Below are 11,749 nucleotides of genomic sequence, written 5' to 3' on the forward strand. Positions count from 1 at the left end.
AAACCTTCCATAACAAAGCATCACCTATAGAGAGATGAACCTGGAGAAGAGTCCCCTAAGCAAGCTGGTCCTGGGGCTCTGTTCACAAACACAAACAGACCCCACAGAGCCCCAGGACAGCAACACAATTAGACCCAACCAAATCATGAGAAAACAAAAACATAGTTACTTGGCACATTGGAAAGAATTAACAAAAAAACTGAGCAAACTAGAATGCTATTTGGTCCTAAACAGAGAGTACACAGTGACAGAATACCTGACCACTGTGACTGACCCAAAATTAAGCAAAGCTTTGACTATGTACAGACTCAGTGAGCATAGCCTTGCTATCGAGAAAGGCCGCCGTAGGCAGACATGGCTCTCAAGAGAAGACAGGCTATGTGCACACTGCCAACAAAATGAGGTGGAAACTGAGCTGCACTTCCTTAGCTCCTGCCAAATGTATAACCATATTAAAGACACATATTTCCCTCAGATTACACAGATCCACAAAGAATTCGAAAACAAACCCAATTTTGATAAACTCCCATATCTGTTGGGTGAAATACCACAGTGTGCAATCACAGCACCAAGATTTGTGACCTGTTGCCACAAGAAAAGGGCAACCAGTGAAGAACAAACACCATTATAAATATAACCCACACTACCATTCAAAAGTTTGGGGTCACTTAGAAATGTCCTTGTTTTCCATGAAAATATACATGAAATTAGTTTGAATAGGACATATAGCAAAATGCATAGGAAATGTAGTCATTGACAAGATTAGAAATAATGATTTTTAATAGAAATAATAATTGTGTCATTCAAACTTTGCTTTCGTCAAAGAATCCTCCATTTGCAGCAATTACAGCCTTGCAGACCTTTGGCATTCTAGTTGTCAATTTGTTGAGGTAATCTGAAGAGATTTCACCCCATGCTTCCTGAAGCACCTCCCACAAGTTGGATTGGCTTGATGGGCACTTCTTACGTACCATACGGTCAAGCTGCTCCCACAACAGCTCAATAGGGTTGAGATCCGGTGACTGTGCTGGCCACTCCATTATAGACAGAATACCAGCTGACTGCTTCTTCCCTAAATAGTTCTTGCATAGTTTAGAGCTGTGCTTTGGGTCATTGTCCTGTTGTAGGAGGAAATTAGCTCCAATCAAGCGCCGTCCACAGGGTATGGCATGGCCTTCATTTCTCAGAACAAGAATAGACTGACGAGTTTCAGAAGAAAGTTCTTTGTTTCTGGCCATTTTGAGCCTGTAATCGAACCCACAACTGCTGATGCTCCAGATACTCAACTACTCTCAAGAAGGCCAGTTGTATTGCTTCTTTAATCAGCACAACAGTTTTCAGCTGTGCAAACATAATTGTAAAAGGGTTTTCTAATGATCAATTAGCCTTTTAAAATGATAAACTTGGATTAGCAAACACAACGTGCCATTGGAACACAGGACTGATGGTTGCTGATAATGGGCCTCTGTACGCCTATGTAGATATTCCATTAAAAATCAGCCGTTTCCAGCTACAATAGCCATTTACAACATTAACAATGTCTACATGTCACACCCTGGCTCTGGGACTCTATATGTTGAGCCAGGGTGTGTGCATTCTATGTGTTCATTTTCTATGTTGGGTATTCTAAGTTGTTCTATGTCTATGTTTGCCTGTGTGACTCCCAATCAGAGGCAACGAGTGTCAGCTGTCGGCTGGTTGTCTCTGATTGGGAGCCATATTTAATCTGTATGTTTTCCCTTGGGTGTTGTGGGTTTTTGTTCCGTGTCGGTATTTGTTTACCGTGGACTTCACGAGTCGTGTTTTGTTTGGTATACTTTAACTAATTAAAGTCATGTTTGTTTCACACGCTGCGCCTTGGTCTACTCACTCATACGACGATCGTGACAGAAAAACCCACCATACCAGGACCAAGCAGCGTGTCCAGGAACACACGCAGGAGGTGACTCTTGTGGATGTCCTCCTCGGTTGGGGGCAGATTACTGAGGAGGAGGCCGTCCGGTACCGGAAGGCGATAAAGGGGGAGACCCAGGCAGGAGAGGAGCAGCGGCGCCAAACGGGTCAACGTCGGACAGGCGAGAGGCAACCCCAATAAATTTTTAGGGGGGGGCACACGGCATGGGCAACTGGGCAGCAGGAGGCTGCCACAGGGCGAAATGGGAGACGAGGAGAGAAGGCCACCGGGTTACGGGAGCCATTGGCGAGAGGAGGGAAGGAAGTTGTAGAGGCACGGCGAGAGGTACTGAGGTGTATTGCCAGTCCGGTCCGGCCCGTTCCTGATCCCCGTTTAAGGCCAGTGGTGTGTGTTCCCAGTACGGTCCGGCCTGTTCCTGCTCCACGCACCAAGCCTACGGTGTGCGTCGCCAGCCCTGCCCGGCCTGTTCCTGCTCCACGCACCAAGCCTACGGTGTGCGTCGACAGCCCAGCCCGGCCTGTTCCTGCTCCACGCACCAAGCCTACGGTGTGCGTCGACAGCCCAGCCCGGCCTGTCCCTGCTCCACGCACCAAACCTACGGTGTGCGTCGCCAGCCCAGCCCGGCCTGTTCCTGCTCCACGCACCAAGCCTACGGTGTGCGTCGCCAGCCCTGCCCGGCCTGTTCCTGCTCCACGCACCAAGCCTACGGTGTGCGTCGCCAGCCCTGCCCGGCCTGTTCCTGCTCCACGCACCAAGCCTACGGTGTGCGTCGACAGCCCAGCCCGGCCTGTCCCTGCTCCACGCACCAAACCTACGGTGTGCGTCGCCAGCCCAGCCCGGCCTGTTCCTGCTCCACGCACCAAGCCTACGGTGTGCGTCGCCAGCCCTGCCTGGCCTGTCCCTGCTCCACGCACCAAGCCTACGGTGTGCGTCGCCAGCCCTGTCCGGCCTGTCCCTGCTCCACGCACCAAGTCTACGGTGCGCGTCGCCAGCCCGGTCCGGCCTGTTCCTGCCACTCGCACCAAGTCTACGGTGCGCGTCGCCAGCCCGGCCCGGCTCGTTCCTGCCACTCGCACCAAGCCAGGGGTGCGAGTCGTCAGTCCGGCACAACCCGTGCCTGGGTCATCGGTGCCAGATCAGGTACCGCTTTATTGCTCCCCAACGGAGCTGAAGCTAGCCGCTCCTGCTACGTCCCGGTCAGCTCCAGCCAGCGGAGCCAGACTGGGCCAGGGGCGCTATGGGGGGTTCATTGGAGGGTGGTGGTCAAGGCCGGAGGCAGAACCGCCGCCGAGGAGGTATGCCCGCCCAGCCCTCCCCTGTTTTGCTTTAGTTGAGGCGCGGTCGCAGTCCGCGCCTTTAGGGGGGGGTACTGTCACACCCTGGCTCTGGGACTCTATATGTTGAGCCAGGGTGTGTTCATTCGATGTGTTCTGTTTCTTTGTTTGGGTGTTCTAGGTTGTCTGTTTCTATGTTTGCCTGTGTGACTCCCAATCAGAGGCAACGAGTGTCAGCTGTCGGCTGGTTGTCTCTGATTGGGAGCCATATTTAATCTGTATGTTTTCCCTTGGGTGTTGTGGGTTTTTGTTCCGTGTCGGTATTTGTTTACCGTGGACTTCACGAGTCGTGTTTTGTTTGGTATACTTTAACTAATTAAAGTCATGTTTGTTTCACACGCTGCGCCTTGGTCTACTCACTCATACGACGATCGTGACACTACACTGTATTTCTGATCAATTTGATGTTATTTTAATGGGAAAAAAATTGCTTTTCTTTCGAAAACAAGGACATTTCTAAGTGACCCCAAACTTTTGAACAGTAGTGTATATTTATGTTGATTTATTTTCCCTTTTGCACATTGTTACAATACTGTATATAGACATAATATGAGACTTGAAATGTCTTTATTCTTTTGGAACTTTTGTGAGTGTAATGTTTACTGTTAATATTTATTGTTTATTTCACTTTTGTTTATTATCTATTTCACTTGCTTTGGCAATGTTAACATACGTTTCCCATGCCAATAAAGCCCTTAAATTGAAATTGAGAGAGCGAGAGAGCGAGAGAGAGAGCGAGAGAGCGAGAGAGCGAGAGCGAGAGAGAGAGAGAGAGAGAGAGAGAGAGAGAGAGAAACAGAAAGAAAGAGAGAGAGAGAGAGAGAGAGAGAGAGGGAGAGAGGAACAGAAAGAGAGAGAGAGAGAGAGAGAGAGAGAGAGAGAGAGAGAGAGAGAGAGAGAGAGAGAGAGAGAGAGAGGAACACAGAGAGAGAGAGGAATAGTGAGAAAGGAGATAGAGAGAGATACCATTCCTGTCAGAGATACTGGTAATCAGAGAGATACCCAATCAAGCGTGTCAGAGATACTGTAATCAGAGAGATACCCAATCAATCCTGTCAGAGATACTGTAATCAGAGAGATACCCAATCAACCCTGTCAGAGATACTGTAATCAGAGAGATAACCAATTAATATTGTCAGTGATACTGTAATCAGAGAGATACCCAATCAATCCTGTCAGAGATACTGTAATCAGAGAGATACCCAATCAATCCTGTCAGAGATACTGTAATCAGAGAGATACCCAATCAACCCTGTCAGAGGTACTGTAATCAGAGAGATACCCAATCAAACCTGTCAGAGATACTGGTAATCAGAGAGATACCCAATCAAACCTGTCAGAGATACTGTCATCAGAGAGATACTCGATCAAACCTGTCAGAGATACTGTAATCAGAGAGATACCCAATCAATCCTGTCAGATATACTGTAATCAGACAGATACCCAATCAAACCTGTCAGAGATACTGGTAATCAGAGAGATACCCAATGAGATAGGAAGTGTAGGAATTTGGTATGGATGGAGTAGTCCTGTGTGGCTCAGTCGGTAAAGCATGGCGCTTGCAAAACCAAGGGTTGTTGGTTTGATTCCTGCTGGGGCCACACTGTATAAAATGCATGCACACGTGACTGTAATTTGCTTTGGATAATAGCGTCTGCAAAGTGGCAGATATTGTTATATTATGGTAATGAAATGTATTTGCTTGGTTGTTGTTTACTTAAACAATATCTGTAAAACAGAAGTACTGTCTGTCAAGAGACACTAGAGAACAGCTGTTATATCAGTCTGTAAAACAGAAGTACTGTCTGTCAAGAGACACCAGAGAACAGCTGTTATATCAGACAGTCTGTAAAACAGAAGTACTGTCTGTCAAGAGACACTAGAGAACAGCTGTTATATCAGTCAGTCTGTAAAACAGAAGTACTGTCTGTCAAGAGACACTAGAGAACAGCTGTTATATCAGACAGTCTGTAAAACAGAAGTACTGTCTGTCAAGAGACACTAGAGAACAGCTGTTATATCAGTCTGTAAAACAGAAGTACTGTCTGTCAAGAGACACCAGAGAACAGCTGTTATATCAGACAGTCTGTAAAACAGAAGTACTGTCTGTCAAGAGACACTAGAGAACAGCTGTTATATCAGTCAGTCTGTAAAACAGAAGTACTGTCTGTCAAGAGACACTAGAGAACAGCTGTTATATCAGACAGTCTGTAAAACAGAAGTACTGTCTGTCAAGAGACACTAGAGAACAGCTGTTATATCAGTCTGTAAAACAGAAGTACTGTCTGTCAAGAGACACTAGAGAACAGCGGTTATATCAGACAGTCTGTAAAACAGAAGTACTGTCTGTCAAGAGACACTAGAGAACAGCGGTTATATCAGACAGTCTGTAAAACAGAAGTACTGTCTGTCAAGAGACACTACAGAACAGCTGTTATATCAGACAGTCTGTAAAACAGAAGTACTGTCTGTCAAGAGACACTAGAGAACAGCTGTTATATCAGTCTGTAAAACAGAAGTACTGTCTGTCAAGAGACACTAGAGAACAGTTGTTATATCAGTCAGTCTGTAAAACAGAAGTACTGTCTGTCAAGAGACACTAGAGAACAGCTACTATATCAGTCTGTAAAACGGAAGTACTGTCTGTCAAGAGACACTAGAGAACAGCTGTTATATCAGTCTGTAAAACAGAAGTACTGTCTGTCAAGAGACACTAGAGAACAGCTGTTATATCAGACAGTCTGTAAAACAGAAGTACTGTCTGTCAAGAGACACTATAGAACAGCTGTTATATCAGACAGTCTGTAAAACAGAAGTACTGTCTGTCAAGAGATACTAGAGAACAGCTGTTATATCAGTCTGTAAAACAGAAGTACTGTCTGTCAAGAGACACTAGAGAACAGCTGTTATATCAGTCTGTAAAACAGAAGTACTGTCTGTCAAGAGACACTAGAGAACAGCTGTTATATCAGTCTGTAAAAGAGAAGTACTGTCTGTCAAGAGACACTAGAGAACAGCTGTTATATCAGTCTGTAAAACAGAAGTACTGTCTGTCAAGAGACACTAGAGAACAGCTGTTATATCAGTCTGTAAAACAGAAGTACTGTCTGTCAAGAGACACTAGAGAACAGCTGTTATATCAGTCTGTAAAAGAGAAGTACTGTCTGTCAAGAGACACTAGAGAACAGCTGTTATATCAGTCTATAAAACAGAAGTACTGTCTGTCAAGAGACACTAGAGAACAGCTGTTATATTAGACAGTCTGTAAAACAGAAGTACTGTCTGTCAAGAGACACTAGAGAACAGCTGTTATATCAGACAGTCTGTAAAACAGAAGTACTGTCTGTCAAGAGACACTAGAGAACAGCTGTTATATCAGTCTGTAAAACAGAAGTACTGTCTGTCAAGAGACACTAGAGAACAGTTGTTATATCAGTCAGTCTGTAAAACAGAAGTACTGTCTGTCAAGAGACACTAGAGAACAGCTATTATATCAGTCTGTAAAACAGAAGTACTGTCTGTCAAGAGACACTAGAGAACAGCTGTTATATCAGTCTGTAAAACAGAAGTACTGTCTGTCAAGAGACACTAGAGAACAGCTGTTATATCAGACAGTCTGTAAAACAGAAGTACTGTCTGTCAAGAGACACTATAGAACAGCTGTTATATCAGACAGTCTGTAAAACAGAAGTACTGTCTGTCAAGAGATACTAGAGAACAGCTGTTATATCAGTCTGTAAAACAGAAGTACTGTCTGTCAAGAGACACTAGAGAACAGCTGTTATATCAGTCTGTAAAACAGAAGTACTGTCTGTCAAGAGACACTAGAGAACAGCTGTTATATCAGTCTGTAAAAGAGAAGTACTGTATGTCAAGAGACACTAGAGAACAGCTGTTATATCAGACAGTCTGTAAAACAGATGTACTGTCTGTCAAGAGACACTAGAGAACAGCTGTTATATCAGACAGTCTGTAAAACAGATGTACTGTCTGTCAAGAGACACTAGAGAACAGCTGTTATATCAGTCTGTAAAAGAGAAGTACTGTCTGTCAAGAGACACTAGAGAACAGCTGTTATATCAGTCAGTCTGTAAAACAGAAGTACTGTCTGTCAAGAGACACTAGAGAACAGCTGTTATATCAGTCTATAAAACAGAAGTACTGTCTGTCAAGAGACACTAGAGAACAGCTGTTATATTAGACAGTCTGTAAAACAGAAGTACTGTCTGTCAAGAGACACTAGAGAACAGCTGTTATATCAGACAGTCTGTAAAACAGAAGTACTGTCTGTCAAGAGACACTAGAGAACAGCTGTTATATCAGTCAGTCTGTAAAACAGAAGTACTGTCTGTCAAGAGACACTAGAGAACAGCTGTTATATCAGTCTGTAAAACAGAAGTACTGTATGTCAAGAGACACTAGAGAACAGCTGTTATATCAGACAGTCTGTAAAACAGAAGTACTGTCTGTCAAGAAACACTAGAGAACAGCTGTTATATCAGTCAGTCTGTAAAACAGAAGTACTGTCTGTCAAGAGACACTAGAGAACAGCTGTTATATCAGTCTGTAAAACAGAAGTACTGTCTGTCAAGAGACACTATAGAACAGCTGTTATATCAGACAGTCTGTAAAACAGAAGTACTGTCTGTCAAGAGACACTAGAGAACAGCTGTTATATCAGTCTGTAAAACAGAAGTACTGTCTGTCAAGAGACACTAGAGAACAGCTGTTATATTAGACAGTCTGTAAAACAGAAGTACTGTCTGTCAAGAGACACTAGAGAACAGCTGTTATATCAGACAGTCTGTAAAACAGAAGTACTGTCTGTCAAGAGACACTAGAGAACAGCTGTTATATCAGTCTGTAAAACAGAAGTACTGTCTGTCAAGAGACACTAGAGAACAGCTGTTATATCAGTCTGTAAAAGAGAAGTACTGTCTGTCAAGAGACACTAGAGAACAGCTGTTATATCAGTCAGTCTGTAAAACAGATGTACTGTCTGTCAAGAGACACTAGAGAACAGCTGTTATATCAGACAGTCTGTAAAACAGATGTACTGTCTGTCAAGAGACACTAGAGAACAGCTGTTATATCAGTCTGTAAAAGAGAAGTACTGTCTGTCAAGAGACACTAGAGAACAGCTGTTATATCAGTCAGTCTGTAAAACAGAGGTACTGTCTGTCAAGAGACACTAGAGAACAGCTGTTATATCAGTCTATAAAACAGAAGTACTGTCTGTCAAGAGACACTAGAGAACAGCTGTTATATTAGACAGTCTGTAAAACAGAAGTACTGTCTGTCAAGAGACACTAGAGAACAGCTGTTATATCAGACAGTCTGTAAAACAGAAGTACTGTCTGTCAAGAGACACTAGAGAACAGCTGTTATATCAGTCAGTCTGTAAAACAGAAGTACTGTCTGTCAAGAGACACTAGAGAACAGCTGTTATATCAGTCTGTAAAACAGAAGTACTGTATGTCAAGAGACACTAGAGAACAGCTGTTATATCAGACAGTCTGTAAAACAGAAGTACTGTCTGTCAAGAAACACTAGAGAACAGCTGTTATATCAGTCAGTCTGTAAAACAGAAGTACTGTCTGTCAAGAGACACTAGAGAACAGCTGTTATATCAGTCTGTAAAACAGAAGTACTGTCTGTCAAGAGACACTATAGAACAGCTGTTATATCAGACAGTCTGTAAAACAGAAGTACTGTCTGTCAAGAGACACTAGAGAACAGCTGTTATATCAGTCTGTAAAACAGAAGTACTGTCTGTCAAGAGACACTAGAGAACAGCTGTTATATTAGACAGTCTGTAAAACAGAAGTACTGTCTGTCAAGAGACACTAGAGAACAGCTGTTATATCAGACAGTCTGTAAAACAGAAGTACTGTCTGTCAAGAGACACTAGAGAACAGCTGTTATATCAGTCTGTAAAACAGAAGTACTGTCTGTCAAGAGACACTAGAGAACAGCTGTTATATCAGACAGTCTGTAAAACAGAAGTACTGTCTGTCAAGAGACACTAGAGAACAGCTGTTATATCAGTCTGTAAAACAGAAGTACTGTCTGTCAAGAGACACTAGAGAACAGCTGTTATATCAGTCTGTAAAACAGAAGTACTGTCTGTCAAGAGACACTAGAGAACAGCTGTTATATCAGTCTGTAAAACAGAAGTACTGTCTGTCAAGAGACACTAGAGAACAGCTGTTATATCAGTCTGTAAAACAGAAGTACTGTCTGTCAAGAGACACTAGAGAACAGCTGTTATATCAGACAGTCTGTAAAACAAAAGTACTGTCTGTCAAGAGACACTAGAGAACAGCTGTTATATCAGTCAGTCTGTAAAACAGAAGTACTGTCTGTCAAGAGACACTAGAGAACAGCTGTTATATCAGTCTGTAAAACAGAAGTACTGTCTGTCAAGAGACACTAGAGAACAGCTGTTATATCAGACAGTCTGTAAAACAGAAGTACTGTCTGTCAAGAGACACTAGAGAACAGCTGTTATATCAGACAGTCTGTAAAACAGAAGTACTGTCTGTCAAGAGACACTAGAGAACAGCTGTTATATCAGTCTGTAAAACAGAAGTACTGTCTGTCAAGAGACACTAGAGAACAGCTGTTATATCAGACATTCTGTAAAACAGATGTACTGTCTGTCAAGAGACACTAGAGAACAGCTGTTATATCAGTCTGTAAAACAGAAGTACTGTCTGTCAAGAGACACTAGAGAACAGCTGTTATATCAGACAGTCTGTAAAACAGAAGTACTGTCTGTCAAGAGACACCAGAGAACAGCTGTTATATCAGTCAGTCTGTAAAACAGAAGTACTGTATGTCAAGAGACACTAGAGAACAGCTGTTATATCAGTCAGTCTGTAAAACAGAAGTACTGTCTGTCAAGAGACACTAGAGAACAGCTGTTATTTCAGTCTGTAAAACAGAAGTACTGTCTGTCAAGAGACACTAGAGAACAGCTGTTATATCAGTCTGTAAAACAGAAGGACTGTCTGTCAAGAGACACTAGAGAACAGCTGTAAGCTGTGTGTTTTCTCTTGTAGCGCTGACAATAATATTCAGTTTTGACTCACTGCAGTAAGTCAAAATACACTACGAACATCTCATTCCAAAATCATGGGCATTAATATGGAGCCTCCACTCTTCTGGGAAGGCTTTCCACTAGATGTTGGAACATTGCTGCACAAGAGCATTAGTGGGGTCGGGCACTGATGTTGGGTGATTAGGCCTGGCTCGCAGTCGGCGTTCCAATTCATCCCAAAGGTGTTCCATGGGGTTGAGGTCAGGGCTCTGTGCAGGCCAGTCAAGTTATTCCACACCGATCTCGACCATCCATTTCTGTATGGACCTCGCTTTGTGCACGGGGGCATTGTCATGCTGAAACAGGAAATGGCCTTCCTCAAACTGTTGCCACAAAGTTGGAAGCACAGAATCATCTAGAATGTCATTGTATGCTGTAGCGTTAAGATTTCCCTTCACTGGAACTAAGGGGCCAAGCCCGAACCCTGAAAAACAGCCCCAGACCATTATTCCTCCTCTTCCACCAAACTTTACAGTTGGCACTATGCATTCGGGCAGGTAGCGTTCTCCTGCCATTCGCCAAACCCAGATTAGTCCGTCGGACTGCCAAATGGTGAAGTGTGATTCATCACTTCAGAGAACGCGTTTCCACTGCTCCAGAGTCCAATGGCGGCGAGCTTTACACCACTCCAGCCGACGCTTGGCATTGCGCATGGTGATCTTAGACATGTGTGTGGCTGCTCGGCCATGGAAACCCATTTCATGACGCTCCCGACGAACAGTTATTGTGCTGACGTTGCTTCGAGAGGCAGTTTGGAACTTGGTAGTGTTCAGCACTCAGCGGTCCTGTTCTGTGAGCTTGTGTGGCCTACCACTTCATACCTGTATCATACCTGCTATGTATCATACCTGCTGTGTATCATACCTGCTATGTATCATACCTGCTATGTATCATACCTGCTATGTATCATACCTGCTATGTGTCTCTACAGCCGTTGTGCCCTTCAACAAGGCCCTTAACCACTATAACCGGGGTGCCGTACCGTCTGCGTTTCTCTGGTGGTGCGGTTAAAAAGCTATAAAATAATTTATGTGATCAGAAAATGTACTTTGATTTCCTTCAGTGTGTGAAAACCTTGTGAAGACTTACGGAAAACGTTTGGCCTGTGTCATTGCCAACAAAGGGTATATAACAAAGTATTGAGAAACTTTTGTTATTGACCAAATACTTATTTTCCACCATCATTTGCAAATAAATTCCTTAAAAATCCTACAATGTGATTTTCTGGAAAAAAATATATAATTTTGTCTGTCATAGTTGACGTGTACCTATGATGAAAATTACAGGCCTCTCTCATCTTTTTAAGTGGGAGAACTTGCACAATTGGTGGCTGACTAAATACTTTTTTTCCCCACTGTATATCAGTCTGTAAAACAGATGTACTGTCTGATCAATTTA

The 11,749-nt window shown here is 43.5% G+C and overlaps 1 protein-coding gene across 1 annotated transcript in view; it reads left to right on the forward strand.

The window, feature by feature from the left end:
- The window catches only part of LOC311117708 (testican-2-like), a gene marked incomplete at both ends in the record, with an annotated part of 37,340 nt that overhangs the window by 18,368 nt on the left and 7,223 nt on the right, over positions 1-11,749 (forward strand). The gene's annotated exons all lie outside the window — the stretch shown is intronic.

This window comes from Coregonus lavaretus, assembly GCF_964263955.1.
Source record: "Coregonus lavaretus genome assembly, contig: HAP1_SCAFFOLD_3570, whole genome shotgun sequence".
In the NCBI taxonomy this organism is placed as follows: Eukaryota; Metazoa; Chordata; class Actinopteri; order Salmoniformes; family Salmonidae; genus Coregonus; species Coregonus lavaretus.